Source organism: Rattus norvegicus, chromosome 1 (assembly GCF_036323735.1).
Source record: "Rattus norvegicus strain BN/NHsdMcwi chromosome 1, GRCr8, whole genome shotgun sequence".
Taxonomy (NCBI): Eukaryota; Metazoa; Chordata; class Mammalia; order Rodentia; family Muridae; genus Rattus; species Rattus norvegicus.
The window spans coordinates 159,077,266-159,096,163 of NC_086019.1; the positions used below are offsets into that span (position 1 = coordinate 159,077,266).

General features: G+C 39.9%; 1 protein-coding gene across 4 annotated transcripts in view; it reads left to right on the plus strand.

Annotated features, from left to right (window-relative positions):
* Window positions 1-18,898, plus strand: part of Tenm4 (teneurin transmembrane protein 4) — a 2,974,939-nt gene that overhangs the window by 1,377,655 nt on the left and 1,578,386 nt on the right. For all 4 annotated transcript variants that reach the window (XM_039113155.2, XM_039113170.2, XM_063262756.1 and 1 more), the window contains exon 5: window positions 16,192-16,253. The gene's annotated coding sequence lies outside the window, so the exon portion shown is untranslated. The remainder of the gene's footprint in view (window positions 1-16,191; window positions 16,254-18,898) is intronic.

The window sequence follows — 18,898 nt, forward strand, 5'->3', positions numbered from 1 at the left end:
ATGCAGTTATCATGATTGAGCCACTTGAGCTCAGTCTTAGATGACTGTTATTTTTAGGCTATCGCAGCCTGCTCAGTTCTTAATCCCTGTGAATCTCCATCCTCTCATTTCTAGACTAAAGGAATGGGTATAATATTTACCCCCATGTCTCTCCCGTTCTCATATCCTGATTTTGCACTCATACTATCTGCACATTCATTCCATTAATAATCAAGATAGCTGAGCCAATGAACAGTTTAGAGGATAAAATCACTTGCTACTCAAACATGATGACTTAGGTTTGATTTCTGGAACATATGAAAGAAAACAAGTTGGGGATTTAGCTCAGTGTTAGAGTGCTTGCCTAGCAAGCACAAGGCCCTGGGTTCGGTCCTCAGCCCCGGGGGAAAAAAGATAATTATATTTAAAAAAAAAAGAAAAAGAAAAAGAAAACAAGGGCTCTGGAAAGTTGTCCTCTGACCTTCATACACACAAAAACACACATACACACACAGAGAGAGACACACACAGACACTCTCTCTCTCTCTCTCTCTCTCTCTCTCTCTCTCTCTCACACACACACACACACACACACACAATGTTTAACATAATCAAGACACTGTGTAGCACGATTAAACTCCTGCCATGGGTCAATGTTAATGTTCTCTATAGTGACAAGAAATTAAACAAAGGAAGCATCATGTCTAAAATCCGACACAGCTTGTCAGATACTACAGAAAATCTATTACTTCATGAAGTTCTTGCATTCCCTCTAATGTACATTTACTTTGTCATAGTACCAATTCAACTGCAGTGATAGAACCAGATGTCAGTTTTCATTTTCTTCTGCAGAAAGAAGTTTCACAGGGCTGGATTTGTCCCCAGATTCACTGGCACATTGGCCTGGCTTCTCTGTCCACCTAATCCAGATTTTAAAAAGTCACAGAGCAGAAGATAAATGCTAATTCAGTATGTATCACTGGAAACTTTTCTCCAAATCTCTGAAGAGTGACTTTCTTTAAGAATATCATCAAGAATTGTGTCACAAACTTAAAAGGAAACTGGTAAATTTGTGTTGTGCATATGGCCACCCTGAAATTAATTATGGGTTTGTTAACAAGGAAGAAGTCGAAAATAGATATTGAGGAAGCTACCAGAAATGTTTATAGTGGTATGCCCCATTTTAAGTCATCCTGCTAGCATCTTGATCATCTAGACCTATGGGTTAATCTGTATGTATCTAGAATTCTATGTATCTAGAATTTAAGCAACTAAGCCCAGGTGACAGCCATTGGGCCTGTATTGTTCTTGAGGTCCAGTGTCCCTAGAAAGGCTACTTCTTCCTGGGAACATTGGAAGACATATTCTAGACTGTTCTCCTAATGCCACAAAACAATTGCATATCTTCTAGTACCATTGCAACTGTATAGAGCTTTGTGGCCTCTGGCTGCACAGATGATGAGTGGGTGAGCTCATTCCTTTCTGCATCCATTCCATGGTATTGTTTGGAAAAATACTGTTTCAAATTTAAGAGGAAAGTATCTCAGATGAAAAAATACCTTTAGGATCTATGCTAGTGTAATTTCAGACTATGGTCACTCGTAGGCTAGTTCAGGATTTCCAAGTTGGCATTGAGTCAGAGCAGCCTGGGAGACTTAGGCTAACCCTCCATTCTATTGGTTGCTCTAACAGAAACACAATGATCAATATTCCAGTGACAACCTGACATAGTTCTTAACCCATTACACACCTAATATCCTTATGGCTTTTCAGATGTCTCGGCTGGTGCTGACTCAAGTATATGAAATAACAAGTGGTCATCTAGGGTGTTGAGTGATAATGAAATGCTGAGATCCCAGACTTAAATTTGTGATTTCCAATTTACATCCTACATTCCTTCCATAAGCCCAGTGTCTTCATAATGCAAAGAGAATATAAAGCAAAGGCACATTTTAAACAATTAAATTTTTATTAAACAACACTTAAATGCCCAATCTTCCTGACAGTCTTTTATTAGGAACTATTCAAAATGCTTAGTTTTTTTTTAATTTCATTTTTCATTACAAAATTTAGTAATCAACTTATTTGAGGGGAAAAACAATTATTCACTAATGAATCACTTGACATTTTCTTAAACCAAAATGCTGAAATCAGTGTTATTATCTTAAGATAGATAATTAATAACCAATTAGCATGTCTTTCAAATGATGTTTAACATGTAACACCCTGGTATAAACATCTAAGCGCTACGTCACTCCTGCTAACAATATTGTTGACAGAGATTTGTTTAGGACGTACTATGAGGAAGACTTTACGACAGATTCTGCTAAGGGTGCAGGAGTCTGTATGTAAGAGAGAATGAGTGTGTGTGTGAGAATGTGTGTGTGTGAATGTGTGTATGTGTGAGTGTGTATGTGTGAGTGTCTGAGTGTTCGTGTGTGTGAATGTCTGTGTTATGCTTGTGAGTGTAAGTATGTGAGTGTGTATATGTGTGTATGTGTGCATATGTGAGTGTACTTGTGTGTGCTCTAGATAAAAGCTATCTTCCAATGCCTTATACCTCATATGCCTTCACATATTTACATAACAGATGAAGAAAAAAGAGAAAAGAGATTGAGGGAAACGTTAATTTGAATAAGAAAATTTGGTCTGCATCTCTTTTGAGCATTGCTTCGGTTGTCTGCGAGAAAAGAAATCCCCCCCAAAAAAGTACAGGCATTCTCTCTCGCTCATTTACACCTAGCCCAATATATGGATTGTGTTCAATAAATTGTCACTGACACAAGTAGATGATTTCATTTCATAACAGTTATTTAAAGTAGCATCTTCCCTGTCAAGGGGCCTTGCTTTCTGGAGATCTCTCCCATATTTCGTGACATACTTAGCTGTAACATTGAAATGAGCCCCTAGCTTTCACAAGCAAGTCTTAGCCTCGGCATCCTCCCTGTGCTGAGGAATTGAAAAGAGATAGCATCGAGTGCAAGCAAAGGTGTGCAAGGGGCAGATGTTGCCATTTTAAGCACAGTAGCTGATTCCTCTCCATTCACCAGCATCTGCTCTCCCCTTCGATCACGCTTTTGTACTTTTCTAACTGGTTATAGGTAAGAAAAGGAGAAATGTCCCCTTTGTGCTCTTTAATGAATCAATCCCTCATTAATCCGCATGAAAATAAAAAGGTGTAAGCTGATTATCATCTTCATTACTAAAATCTAGGCATGGATGGGAAAATGGTTTGTTTGGGCATTCCGGTACTTTCTTTGTCCAGGAATAAATTTCAGACTAGGAGAATGTTGAATGTGAAAAAATATTATTTCAATGATAAGGAGATGGTGAACTTTTCACATGATAAGCATTGATAAAAACAGATGTTGCAGCTGATAACAAGGAAAAATGGGCAAAATTTCAATTTTTCTCACTTTCAGAAATAAAAAAGAGATAATGGATATTAAAACACTAATGAATATTTCAGCTGCAATTGAGAATGCCTGGAAAAGGCTTTTCTAAGTATTTTTAACTACATAGGACATAAACAGCACTCTGATGCAATGATTACAACAAAATTTGTTCCACAGGTACAATGTTTTTCATTGAATGTTTTATGTATTTACATTTCAAATGTTATTCCCTTTCCCCATCCTCCCATCCCCCTTCTTACTTTTGATAGTAGAGCATCTACGGAGATGCTCCCACTCCACCCACCCACTCCCACCTCAACGCCCTGGCATTCCCCTACACTAGAGATATGCATATTAACAGGACCAAGGGCTTCTTTCTCCTCCTGGCCAGACAATGCCATCCTCTGCTACATATGCTGCTGGAGTCATGGGTCCCTCCATGTGAACTCTTTCATGGCTGGTTTACTCACCAGGAACTCTGGAGGGTCTGGTTAGTTTTTCTTCCTATGGGGTGGCAAACCCCTTCAGCTCCTTCATTCCTTTCTCTGGGGCCTAACTTCTTGACTTCTTTGTATATATATAATATATTAGGCCTCTTTCTACATTTTACCAATGTAGGATTAGTAAAGATCTTTTCTGAGTCTCTTGGTTGCAATTTTGTCCTATTGACAGTGTCTTTTGCCTTACAGAAGTTTTGCAGTTTCACGAGGTCCCATTTGTTGATTCTTCATGTTCAGATCACAATTGATCTGTAATAACGCTTGAGGTCAGAGATGATGATTTCCCCCAGAAGTTCATTTATTATTGAGAATATTTTTAATATCCTGAGTTATTTGTTATTCCAAATGAATTTGCAAATTGCTCTTTCTAACTCTATGTAGAATTTAGTGGCAATTTGGATGAGGATTGGACTGAATCTGTAGATTGCCTTCAACAAGATGGCTATTTTTACTATATTAATCCTGCCAATCCATGAGCATTGGAGATCTTTTCATTTTCTGTGATCTTCTTTGATTTCTTTCTTCAGAGACTTGAAGTTCTTTTCATACAGGTTTTTCACTTGCTTGGTTAGAGTCATAGCAAAGTATTTTGTATTAGTTGTGACTACTGTGAAGAGTGTCATTTCCCTAATTTCTTTCTCAGCCTGTTTAACCTTTGAGTAGAGGAAGGCTACCAATTTGTTTGAGTTAATTTTATACTCAGCCAATTTGCTAAAGTTGTTTATCGGCTGTAGTGGTTCTCTGGTGGAACTTTTGGGGTCACTTAAGTATACTATCTTATCATCTGCAAATAGTGATATTTTAACTTCTTCCTTTCCAATTTGTATCCCTTTGACTTCCTTTTGTTGTCTGATTGCTCTGGCTAGGACTTCGAGCTCTGTACTGAAAAGGTAGGGTTAGAGTGGGCAGCCTTGTCTAGTCCCTGATTTTAGTGGGATTGCTTCAAGTTTCTCTCCATTTAGTTTGATGTTGGCTACAGGTTTGCTGTATACTGTTTTTACTATATTTAGGTATAGGCCTTGAATTCCTAATCTTTTCAAGTCTTTAATCATGAAGAAGTGTTGAATCATGTCAAATGCTTTCTCAGCATCTAATGAGATGGTCACATGGTTTTGTTTCTTTGAGTTTGTTTATATAGAGGATTATGTTGATGGATTTCTGTGTATTGAATCATCCCTGCATCCCTGGATGAAAGGCTTGTTGAATAATCATTTTGATGTGCTCTTTGATTTGTTTTTTTGTATTTTCTTTGACTGTTGTATAAATGTTTTCTATGGTATCTTCTGCTCCTGAGATTCTCTCTTCAATCTCTTGTATTCTGCTGGTAATGCTTGCATCTATGTCTCCTAATCTTTTTCCTAGGTTTTCTATGTCCATGGTTGTCTCTCTTTGTGATTTACTTATTATTTATATTTCCATTTTAAGATCCTGGATGGTTTTGTTCAATTTCTTCACCTGTTTAGTTATGTTTTCCTGCAACTATTCAAGGGAATTTTATGATTTCTCTTTAAAGGCCTCTAATTCTTTACCTGTTCTCCTGTATTTTTTTAAGGGAGTTATTTATGTCCTTATTAAAGTCCTCTAACATCATCATGAAATGTGATTTTATATCCAAATCTTGCTTTTCCAGTGTATTGCAATATCCAGTACTTTCTGTGGTGGGAGAACTTGACTTTGATGAAGCCAAGTAGACTTAATTTCTGTTGCTTAGGTTATTATGCTTGCCTCTTGCCATCTGGTTATCTCTAAGGTTAGTTGGTCTTGCTGTCTCTTACTGGGGTTTGTTCCTCCTGTGGGCTTGTGAGCCTGTTATCTTAGGAGTGGCAGCACTCCTGGGAGACCAGGTCTCACCAGGCAGGCTTTAGGACTGGAGGTCTGTGGGACAGCCTTAACTCTGGGCACAGATGGAGACCGGAAGGGTCATGTCCCAGGCCGCTCCATGGTTCCTGTTCCCTATGTGCTCCTGGAGGGTCCCTCTTTGGACAGTTAGTGAAGAGGTAGGATAACACCTGTGGCCTTAGGAGTGCTAGCTCTCCTTGGAGATGAGGTCTCGCTGGACAGATTTTGGATCTGAAGGGCTCTGGGACAGCCTTAGCTCTGTGTACAGATACAGACCCAAAGACAATGTTCTTAAGTGGTTCTTGTCATACAGAAGAGGCATAGACATGTATATATGCACAACACACACATATCTATGTATACACACACACACACACACACACACACACACACACATATATATATATATATATACATATACACAGAGAGACATATACATACACATCATATATCAATAACTTGGCTACATGTAATGTGTCTTGGTAATAATTATTCTTTGAACTAATCTTATGAGAATAGGCTTAACCCATTTTATCATTTCTAAGATGAATATCTTTCCAATCTGAAATTTGAGTAGATGTCACATTGTCTAAAATATTATTGGGGTACCTTTGCTGCTCTTGCAATAAGGTTTCCATCAACTAGTCTTGAGAGGGCACTATCAGCCAGAGGCATCTTTGAGTTTGATGGGAGAGGAAAAGAACGTCATGGAAGTATAATCCAGAGCAAGAATCCAAGTGGCCTGGATGCCTGTGGCTCAAGGCTCAATGCATTCCCCATCAAGACTGAGACCTGTGTACTCTCTGGTTATCGCCTTTCACACTGAGAACACAGCCTTCCAGAAGATCGGATATCAGCAAGAGTCTAGTATGACTCTCCTGGTTGGGTATTTCTAATTCAACTTCAGGGCAGTAACTACAGTGATCTAGTAAGAGGAGTGTAAACACTTTCCTAATTACCACAGGGAAACTGAAGTTTAGAGAATGCATGCAACACACTCAATGTCATCGGAAACAGTAAAGTTGGTATTCTAGTTTGTCTCTTTCCAAGATCAGTGGGTTCTCTGCTGTTACAAAACACAGTGGACTTTGGAAAACCCATTTTTCTTCTCTGGGAATTCATTTTTTTTATTACATAAGACATGAGTATGGATTTACTAGATAAAATGGTCTGACTAAAGAGGAAGTTACAAGTTGTACACATAGGTGTTTATGCACACGTGTGGTCTCAACCTACAAATTAAATTTGTGTATATAGGTAGATTTAGTTTTTTAAATATTTTGCAGATGATAAAATAAAGACGACTGGGGTCTAGGGTCACACATTTAGAGGCACAACTGCAAACTAATAGTAGCCCGACTCAGAGCCTGGCTGTATCATGATACTTCTTGGAAATGATGAGCTTCCATAAACACGTATATAAAAATGTCTTCATGCAATGTGCGATCATCACAGGGATGCTATTGATGAACAACCCTCACGACCCTCATTAATATGCATTGCCTTGCCTACCGGTCACTTATTGTCTATTACAGATTCCTTCTGTCCTCTACCTAGATATGGCCTGAGAGACAGGAGAATCAATACAAAGTCAGGTGTAAGTACTAGATCCAAAACACCACCCTTGTCATCAAATATTACACCTTCTCTACTCTGGCATAAATGCAAACCACCAAATCATATGCAGCTAGACTCTGAGGTTCTAGTATATGGACACCAATCCTTTGATCACCCTTCCACGATCTGGTCTCTCTGGATTTTCTCTAGAGCAGTAACTCTCTTTTGCTAAGGTTAGAAGATTCCCTCTCCTGCTGAATTTTTTTCTATATGCTTCCTAATTAGCTTGATTTGTATTTTAACCCTTACTCATGGGACACACTGCCACTGTCATCAGACCCATACAAAGGCATTGTGGAAGTTTAAACACAAATTTAAAAGTGATGCCCAAAGTTAAGGATAGGAAAGAATGATTCTGAGAGAAACCTAGCTGGGTTCATTGTTTATGAACAGGGAGATTCATATTACCTAGAATCATAGAGACTGAACTCTTTGTAAGATCCCAATGAGATTTAACTCACAATAACAGTTACAATCATTAAAACCTTAAATCAGCATAAACTCCATCTCTATGGGCAACTCCATGAAAGCTTAATTAAATAATAACTTTTAAAAATAGAAAATAATGAGAACCTTTAAAAGTATGGTCTCTGTTGTGTTCTGTGACCCCTAACACACTATGGTCAGTAGCTAAATGTGTTTAAGGCATGATTATTGAACTAAGAACTGTGGCACCTGTGCACAGCCACTGATAACCATGTCAGCCTCGCCAAACATTCTGTTTTTACTAAAAATCAATTTTCCTTGGAGGAAAATAGAGAATAATGCCATTTTCCACCTCGTAGGCTTGTGAGGATTTAAAAATGTCTGATGTGAAGACCTTGGCACTCTTTTGGAATACTACAGTCACTTAAGACTTAGAGGTCAAGGGTTGTAAGACACATTGTCAAAGTTAATAAGAAATTCAAGACACAAAGCAAGCAAGTTGAGCTGAGTACACTCTTCAGTGACTTAGCTTTTAGGGTTTTGTTTTTCTGCACAAAAAGAAAATTATGATTTTTTAATGGAAGAAATAATGCTAAGCATTTACATAAGAAACTCCTTACGAGTAAGGACATTAATATTACCAATTTTTGTGCCTAGCTAGTAATAGGCAATGTCCTTCAGATGGATCCACATCTTCCTGGACCGTATGGTATGAATGAGTGTGGTATTTACTGCTTGAATTGAACTTCCTGAACAGAGCTGCACTATATACATATTAATGGCTGTTACCTCTGTTCATAACCTACCCAGGAAATGCTTCTATAAACAGAGACAGCTTTTCAAGAGGTACTCTAGTCCCTAATACATTTTTGCTATGAAATTGTTGGGGAAATAGTTTTCTTCATTTTGTTCTCCAAATAAAAGGTAACTATTGTTTTCCCAGCATAGTGGTTCTGTAGCAAAGTCTCACACTGTTCCTGCAATGTATGTCTTCCCTTGCCACAGTCCTTAGGGAGCTTTGAGATTTTTGGTTGCCCTTTGGCATAGAAGTATAGTTGCCTTGAGAAAGGATGTACGCTAATTAGAGCAATGAATTCTATTCAGAATTCCCAAATGTGTTTATTTCATATGAGAAAGTAGTTGGTACACATCTGCTTTAAGGATACATCTTACATCCTCACACCACATTATCCATTTCAAGCTGTTTGCCAAGTAGGGAAGAACAAAAATATCAGTATTGCAAACCTGAAAGAGCCACAGTTATCATTTGAGTGCTCTTAATCACATTCTTTTCCATAGATATGGCATAATACAATGTACATTCTTTAAAATCCCTTCCTATCATTTACTTAATATATTGCAATCACTTTTCTTCATGGTTGCATGGAAACTCCCTAAGATAGCATTCACATTTCTCATATTCTGACTTCCCTATTCATCTGTCCTTTTTCTGCCAAGTTTCACAAGCTCCACCATCTGTATACAGATAAGCACTGGTGACCATAAAGTTCAATCTTCCCCTATCACTTCATTTAATTCATGTATCAATCTAGTACATGTTAACCAGAGGAAGAAGAGTCCAACCCCAACTGTTCAGAGGTTGAACCTCTTACAGAGGAATGTGTAGGTTTGAGAAGACAAGAGAAGGATAATAAGAAAAAATGCTTAATCAGCTGCTTCCAGCCAGGACATTCTCACTGCTTCCAGTCCTTACCAGATCCAGAATTCTAAAGCAAGACATGAACCAGAACCTAGAACTTCAGAGAAGGTAGCACTTGTCATGACTATAGTCGCAAGTGACAGTAAGATAATATCACAGCAGAAAAGGACAAAGAAAAGATGCTCCATCTCTTTACCATTTCTCTTACTTCTTGTCATCTCTTTTCATTGTCCAAGATACAAATTTATGATCCAGAAGGCCAGGATGCATTTAACTTTATTCCTCAGGTACCATCTGTTTGGTAGGAGGGATCAAAGGTCAAATAATTAATCAGGAAAAAGAGCAAGATTGCTCTGATTTATCATCGAAGTTTCAGATGTTTTGTTATTTGTTAAAAGATGTGAGGGTGTGGGGCTATTATGTCCCTTCAACTTTATTTATTCATTTATTTATTTATTCACTTTACATTCCAATGGCAGCTCCCACTCCTCCCAGTCCCTCCCTCAGAAAGTCCATTATCCATACTCTTCCCCTTCTCAGAGGAGAAGGGGGAATTCCTTCCTGGGTACCAATCCACCCTGACACTTCAAGTCACTGCAGGACTAGGCACCACCTCTGCTGCTAAGCCCAGACAAAGCAGCCCAATTAAGGAAACAGGATCTGCACGCAGGCAGCAGAAGCAGGGTAAGCCCTGCTCCAGTCGTTAGGGGACCCACATGAAAACCAAGCTGTACACCTGCTACATATACGCAGCGGCTGGGTCAACAGCTCGTCTTCATGTTCCTGTTTCAGATTAAAGCTTATAATCAGTTGTGCACTTCAGTAGAGAAAGGTTCAGTAATCACCTGAATTGTTGGGATATGTATAGATCTACCCATAGTTCTTTATGTTCTCAACAATGTTCTTACTACACCACCGTTCTGTTCACACAGGATTCCATTTTACTTCTCACAGAAAATAAAATTCACTGGACAACAAGTGACTGAGCCTTATAACCTATAAACTACTAATTATAGAGAGTCCTGGCTATACTCTAATGGAGCTGCTAAGATTCTGTCTGGTCCTTTTACCCAGTCCTTACTATCTCATTCTCTTGGATTGGACTCCAACGCTTAAAGTTTTGTTTTAATAAAAGGAAGAATAAAGCATTAGGTGGGTGCAGGTCTGGATCTGTTTATCATGCTCCACTGCTTCAGCGAGGGACACCCCACCATTGCAGGAAAGGCTCTTCTCTGGGATATGTCTTCATCTGATAGTGTTGGGCTGTGTGTCTGCCTCACTGCTGGGATCTTGTTGTGCCACCAGCATGCCACTCAGAGAAGTCAGAATGCAGCCCGAGATAGATGTCCTAGCCCATGTTTCCCCAAATGAGAAACAGCGAAATCTGGAATGGATGTTATAGCTCTAAATTTCCTATGTACCCAGACACTAAAGGGGACTGGGAGGAGTTGCAAATGGTGGTCCACAAGTCCAAGTTTCCCCTATGCACAGGGAGGGAGGGGATTGCTGAACCCTGGACTGTTGGTTCTAAGTAAGTGGGGGCCCAAAAAAGAGGCCTTCTCCGGGAGATTGAGGCACAGCTCTTTACAAGGAAGCCTAAACCCCCTTGATGAAGGAGGCCGTCCTTTCCTATCCAAACTGCTTTATTTTATGGCAGGATGAAAAGAAATATGTGTTGTTACTGAGAGTGATCCAGGGATTAAATGCCCTTTGCAGAAGAGATGCCCAGAAGAGAAGCTCTCTGGCTGAATATTTGGGGCCTATGTAGATAACTCATTAGCATGGAGACCTCCAGGTTTTTATGCCACATAATCACATGATTCTCATGGTCCTCTCCTGGGGTGTCATGGTTACCTGTTCCAGGAGAGGTAGAGCCTGGCTGGGAGCTGGTTCCCATGCCCGCCTTTCTCAATTATAAGATTTCCTTGGGTTTTTGAACCTGCTTCACCTGACCAATTCCTACATTTGATGGTGCAGTCCACTTGTGGCACATGACAAAAGAGCTCTGTGGGTGTCTTCATTTCTAGCTAAAGGTTATGGGCTGATCCCCTGCTATAATGACATTGTGCATAAATAAAGTACTCTTCATCATCATGTTTTCTCTGCTAGCTTTTGCTATGTTCACCCTTCAATTGAAATCCATTAAACCTATATCACACATCTTGATTGGTATTGGATAAAATAAACATGATAAAAATTGTGCTTAATATGAAGCTGTGGTGGCTGTAGATACATGGCAACAGCTTAAGCTGTTCTCTGAGGCTGTGAGGACAGACATAGGAAGCAATGGGTATGGAATAGGAATGCAGGAGAAATGAACCAGAGGAAGAAGAAAGGGAAGAGGTTAGGAGAAAGAAGGAAAGACATACTGACAGACAAACAGACAGAAAGACAGAAAGACAGAAAGGAATGAAGGAAGGAAGGAAGGAAGGAAAAGAAAGAAAGAAAGAAAGAAAGAAAGAAAGAAAGAAAGAAAGAAAGGAAGGAAGGAAGGAAGAAAGAAAGAAAGGAAGGAAGGAAGGAAGGAAGGAAGGAAGAAAGAAAGAAAGAAAGGAAGGAAGGAAGGAAGGAAGGAAGGAAGAAAGAAAGAAAGAAAGAAAGAAAGAAAGAAAGAAAGGAAGGAAGGAAGGAAGGAAGGAAGAAAGGAAGGAAGGAAGAAAGAAGGCAAGCAAGCAAGCAAATAATCAAGTTTGGTACAAGTGAGCAAAGGGAGGGATTCAAGTACAGAATTTATAGATATATAAGAAAAATATCACTTAGATTTGTGTTTACTAATTAGAGGGGCCACTTTTCAATTTAGCTTGCTAAACTTTGAAGATGGCATGACTTCAGCACTGAGCAAGTTGTGCATTTTAAATTGCATGTAAATGGCCCAGCATGGGGCCTTAGAGTGGGAGGCAGCTTTTGGCAGAGGTAATAATGAAGTGAATTCCATTAGTGATGGAAAGGCAATTAAGAAAAACCTCAATGAAGCTCCACATCTGAACATATAGCTGAAACACTGGGATTTTGGAGGGGAAAAGGTTAAGCACTAGGAGGCTCTTTATAATGACTTTAATTAGATGGAAAATGAATTGTTTTGCTCTTTTTGTTAAAAAAAAACTATTTTCCTTTGCTTTTTTTGTGAATCAGTGAGTTTATTTGAGGTTACATGCAGAAATACAGATGAGGGATGTTTCCTAGGACCATTGAGGACTCCAAAGCAGCTATGTCACTGAAAAGCCTTCCTGGCATTAATGATAAATCACTAAGCAGCATCATTGAAGCTCCCGCCATGATTTTCAGGCAGTTGGGGCAGTCAAAGTCTATTCTCCAGCAATTGTTACTGATATTGTATCGGGAGGTTTCTGAGACTCACAAACTCCTTTTCTTCCTTTTTGTTGTTGTTGTTTTCTTTTATTTGATTTTTTATTTACATTTGAAATGTTATACCTTTTCCAGTTTCCCCTCAGGAAACTCCCTATCCCATCACCCTCACCCAGCCACCCATGGGTGCCTCCTCTCTGTCCTGGCATTCCCCTACACTGGAGCATTGAGCCTTCAGAGGGCCAAGGGCTTCTCCTCCCATAGACGCCAAAGAAAGCCATACAGCTGGAGCCATGGCTCCATCCATGTGTGCTCTTTAGTTGGTGGTTTAGTCCCTGGGAGTTCTGGTCTGTCGTGTTGGTTGGTACTGTTGTTCAAGAAGAAAAAAGACCGAAGTGTGGACGCTTCAGCCCTTCTTAAGAGGTCAAACAAAATACTCAGAGGAGGAAATATGGAAAAAAGTATGGAGCAGAAACTGAAGAAAAGGCTATCCAGAGACCATAGATCCATCCCATATACAGTCACCAAACCCAGACATTATTGTGGATGCCAAGAAGCATATGCTGAAAGGAGCCTGACATAGCTGTCTCCTGAGAGGCTCTGCCAGAGCTTAACAAGTACAGAAGTGGATGCTCACAGTCAACCACAGGACTGAGCGCAGGGTCCCCAATCGAGGAATTAGAGAAAGGACTGAAGGAGCAACTTCATAGGAAGAACAACAATTTTCCTTTCCCTTTCAAAGGTAGCAGCATTTGAAGTGTATATCTCAGCTTCAGCTTCAACTATGAGGGGCATTTCATGGCTGATAGGATTCTAATCACATGGCTCTAATCCCCATAAGAACCCTGTGTTCTGGCCATGTCACTTGCCAAAACTCAGTGGACAGACTGCATGGATTATTGACTAAGACACAAACTTCCTAACTGGGTCCTAACCAACCAGCCTGACAACTGCATTCAAGCTCAAGATGAATGTGGTCTTTATACATTTGCGAATACAAATTGTTAAAGAAGGCATACAAATTAAATTAAATTAAATTAAATTAAAAAGGAATCCTACGTTAGATATCATAGGAACCTATTGTATAAGATGGTTGAAAGTTACAAGCAGATTTTTTTATCTTCAAATATGTATATTTCTGAGGTGTTATTATCTTCATTACACAGAAAAAAGGACTGACTTGATTCCAGGTTTAATGACGATTACACAGTCAGAAAATGACACAGATGATGCAAAGATTTAACTGGGAAAGGCCTATTGTCTACATCCTCAGAGTCAGTCATGCTGAGCCATGAGCAGCAAGAGCCACGATCTGACCCTAAACGCCCCCAATCCTCATCCTTATCTCAGAAGAAAGAACTCAGAAGTGACAGAGAGTGTTGCAGAGTACTATGAAGCCCACTCTCTGGTATGGGAGGACACAATGGCCAAATGGACCAATACCTTGGTCTACCATTTTAACTAACCTTTCTGTTTCTCAAGTCTCTAAAGCACATGCAGATACCTGAAGTTGTTTCCTGCCCAAGTGATTTATAAGCTCCAATCTTGCTGGGCAAATAGTGTGTCTTTATTCAATCCCTGGAAGTCTCAGACTAGATAGTAATCTTAGAACGGTTCCCAGAGTTAGGTTTGGATAGGTATCTATTGATGACATTCTGGGGAGTTTGGGATGTCATGTCTCCTCTCAAGCACAGAGCAATGGCTTGGATTCTATTCCTTTGACCAGCAATGACCACCACTACCCCCTTTTTTGAGGTCTTCAGCTCTTTTTTATTTAACTTTTTTCTTTTCTTTTGTTGGATATTTTCTTTATTTACATTTTAAATGTTATCCCCTTTCCTGGTTTCACCTCCATCTCCCCTATATCATCCTCCTCCTTCTGCTTCTACTTGGGTGCCCCCACCCACTCACCCACTCCCTCCCACCTCCCCGCCCTGGCTTTCACCTATACTAGGGTATCAAGCCTTCACAAGACCAAGGGCCTTTCCTCCCATTGATGCCCAACAAGGCCATCCTCTGCTACATATGTGGCTGGAGCCATGGTTCCCTCCATGTGTATTCTTTGATTGGTGGTTTAGTCCCTGGGAGCTCTGGGGTATCTGGTCGGTTGATATTGTTGTTCTTCCTATGGGGTTGCAAACCCCTTCAGCTCCTTCAGTCCTTTCTCTAACTCCTCCACTGGGGTCCCAGTGCTCAGTGTAATGGTTGGCCACAAGCATTAACCTTTGTATTTGTCAGACTCTGGCAGAGCCTCTCGGGAGACAGCTATATCAGGCTCCTGTCAGCATGTACTTTTTGGCATCTTCAATAGTGTCTGGGTTTGGTGTCCCCATGTTGGGTAGTCTCTGGATTGCCTTTCCTTCAGTCTCTGCTCCATCCTTTTTCTCCATATGTCCTCCTGTGAGTATTTTGCTCCCCCTTCTAAGAATCTCTATACCAGTTATTGGTCATATACTGATTAGGTGGAAATGATCTAGCCCTAAAAAACCCCAAGCTATCTAATGTCTGGCTAGCTGTATAACAGTAATGGGATCCAACTATTAAAGAGGAGCCTACCAAACACATGAGAATCTAGTAACCCATGTGACTTTTTTTTTTTTTGCAATGGTTTGGTTTGCAGCTAGAAGCAGATCCCAGCTGGAGCGCACTGGCCAGACCTGGAGGGATATATAGAGAAGAGTGGGTCATATTCAAGTTTTCTTTTTTAACTTTTCTGCAGAGCATACAAAGATGCACCAAGTGATTGAAAAGTATCAGTTATTTTTAGTTCTGAAAGTAACCTGGAGGTAGGACAACCCTCACCCAGCTGGTGGATACATTGCCATGGCAACTGATAATCAGGTAGAGATTAATGCATAGGCACCATGTACAGAACACTGACTCTTAGACCTGCCTATACAGTTGAACCTGTGGGGAGGTTATAAGAAACACTGAGGCTTGGCATTCACCCCAGAGGTTCTGATATAATTGGATGGGCATAGACATATCATCGGTATTATTCTTCAGTTATTCAAGTGATTCTAATATGTGGCTTAGTTGATTGACATTGGAAATGTGCTCAGTACTAATTCTATGTAGCCTGTGCTGTTTTATTACCTGAAGAGCGCAAGCATTTCAATTACTCTATTGTTCCTATTCTCTAACCTTTACTTTCATTCTCCTTTCCTGTTATTCCTACTCTTCCTCTTACTCCCTCTTTTCCTTACACAAATACTTAGCATTCAGTCTTGTGTGTTACTCAGTGTTGCCCTGTTTATGCCTGTGTTCACCTATATCTGAGACAGAGCAAGAACAAAGACTCAGTTCTCTTCATAGCCAAGATATTCCCTGTGCCATTCTGCCCAGCATTTCCTTAAGCACTGGATTCAGATCTTAACTCGAAGTACCAGGGAATAAGTGACTTCTGAAAGCTGTGGAACTCTGTCTTTAGAGACAAATAAGTAACAGCCATTAATCATTTTCTTGGCAGATGCTGTTTCTATGGAGGACTGAGAAGACAGTCTAAATCTTGGTATTTTCTTTCATTGAAAGGTAAGGGTACTATTGCAAGTGATGACTTTTGGTAACTTTTCTTCCTTTTAGTTTATTCATGTACCTTTTGTTAAAAGGAACTTTAATGAGATTATCTTTTTAAATCACTACGACAGTTTTAGATTGCATTGTATTCTTATATTTTCAAAAAAGAAAGAATACAGTGAAAGAAGAAAACAGCTTCTTTCTTTGGGCAATGACACTATTCGGATGTGTTGTTTGACTCGACCTGAATCTTAACTGAGAAGGGCCTCAGAGGGAAGCCTGTTAGGTGCTGCCTAGGGTGAGGAGGAGGTGACTGCTCTGGTACAGATTTCTATCTAGATGATTTCTATCTAGAGGAAGTCAGCCTGAACCCTGAGGTACTTATAGGCTTATGTTTGGTCCAGGTTGTGAAACAGATTGAAGGCACTGTGCTAAGTGACAACTCTTGCTGTACTGCTGTGCCACTTGTAATTTGCAGGGGACATTTGGGAAATGTGGGTCTCTATGAAGTAGGATAAAGTTAAATTTAGGAAGCTGGTTGTAGGTGCAGGACTTGAACAAGTGGAGGATAACCAAGGGAAATCGTCTTCATGTGCAATGAACAGCACAGTTGGAACTTGGAGAATACTTAAGAGACAGGTTCACTAAACTCATCTCAGACTTCTAAGTCTATCACAAGAGAGAAAGCTCATTTTGAATCCAATTTGCAATGAATGGCGAGTGCTATTAACATTCTCTGCTTATTGATTTTCGTGGGGTTATGAGACAATTTTTTGTCCTGTCATCTTCTTGTGTAAAGCCAGGTGGTTATCACTGCATCAACCTCACTGTCTTGACTGAGTGTGAATGGACTGATGCCCACCACTGCTAGCATTGCTTGCAATGAGCAAATTGGACATGGACACTTATGTGGCCAAAATTGTCTCCACTTGATGCTATGCATCTCAGTGGTGAGATACTATTTGGAAATAATATTGTGACTTGACTGGCTAAGTTCAGAAACAGTGAGTAGTGTAAATTGGTCATTTAAAAATCTCAGCGTTCTTTATTTTCACACATTTTCTTTCTGAAAGGCCAAACCCAGCATCAGTTCTTAGGCATTGGTATAATTCCCAGGCTTTGTAGACAAAGAATTGCTTCCTGTTTGGTTATAGAAGTATCAAGTTAGTACTTTTGCCTTTTGTGCTCACCAGCAACTTTTGTCAAGAAGAGTATGGGAGAAAGGGAAAGGGGGTGGGAGAGTGAGAGAGAAGGAGAGAGAGAGAGAGTCTAATCTCAAGAACATGTGTTTAAAAATAAAAGAATGCTTCTGGGCTTGGTGCTAAACACGTGTAATCCCAGAACTGAAGAGACAGATTCAGGAACATCCTAAAGGGTTATTGGACAGTTAGCCTGCCAAAATCAACAGTTCAACGGAAAAATGAATGAAATAACCTCTTTTTAAAATCCACAACGCAAATTCACTTTTGATCTTCAAATCCACCTGTAAAACACACACATTCACACACACATGCACACACACACACACACACACACACACACACACACACACACACACAACATACTGCATCTAATTAAACCACACCTGCCATAAATGATCCATTATAAGAAAGCAATAGCCTTGTTCAGTTTGCCATAGTTCATGATAATTAAACTGCATGAACAATGTGGACCAATATTCAGTGGAAGTTATCTTTATACATGGGTCTTACATATCCTTAGGAAACATATAGTCATCCCCAAGCCACCCATGCAAGTGAAACCTATCCGGCATTGGCCACAGGCTGGGACTGCATGTTTCTGAAGAACACAGAAATGCCCACTAAAAAGTCCTTTCAGGCCTTGGGGATGGAATGGATGAGAAGATTCTGCCACCATGAGAGGTATCAGTGGGAACAGAGTGAGAAGGAATATGTGGAAATGGGGCAGAGTGCATAGAACACATGGTTCTGGCGTTAAGGTGAAAAGAAAGTTTAGATATCCAAGGTTGGAGCATATAAGAATTTTCAGGTTAGCATTAACAGGGGGAATCCAAAGCAGAATCAGTGATCAGACCTTGATCTCCAGACAGTTTAATGAACATCTTTGTTGTTTAATGTTTTTAAAAGTTTCCAATAGACGAAAAGGTAGTTGAGAAATATTGAAATAAAGATTTCTTCTGTTTGTAGTCTCCTCACTACGTCACAGGTATGAGGCCAAGGGGATGGATCAGGAAACTAAAATGAGATGGCCGAATAGCTACCATCTTCTAAGCATGTGTAGCCTATTCATAAGTGGGTATCAGAATGGCATGAGGTTTTGATTAAACATGGATGGAAATCACTGCTAACTCTGGAAGTCATCCTTGGATCAGATTTCTAATGAGCCCCCAGGAGTGCTGATGGTAGACTACTGATATGGGATCTGATTTCTAATATTCTTTCTCCCTTCTGTTCTATTTCTCAAATGATGTAGTCACAAGACAGGTTAAAGAAAACACTTTTTACTAATCAGGTTATTAAAAGAATCTTTAGAACTGGGAAGATGGCTCAGTCAATAAAGTGACCAGCTCCAAACTTGCTTGAGGTTTCGAGTTAAATTAGGGACACTGTGTTCATTCATTCACTCACGTCTTCTTCAGATTGTCACTTCTTTAGCCATGTTTCCATCCAAGGAATAAC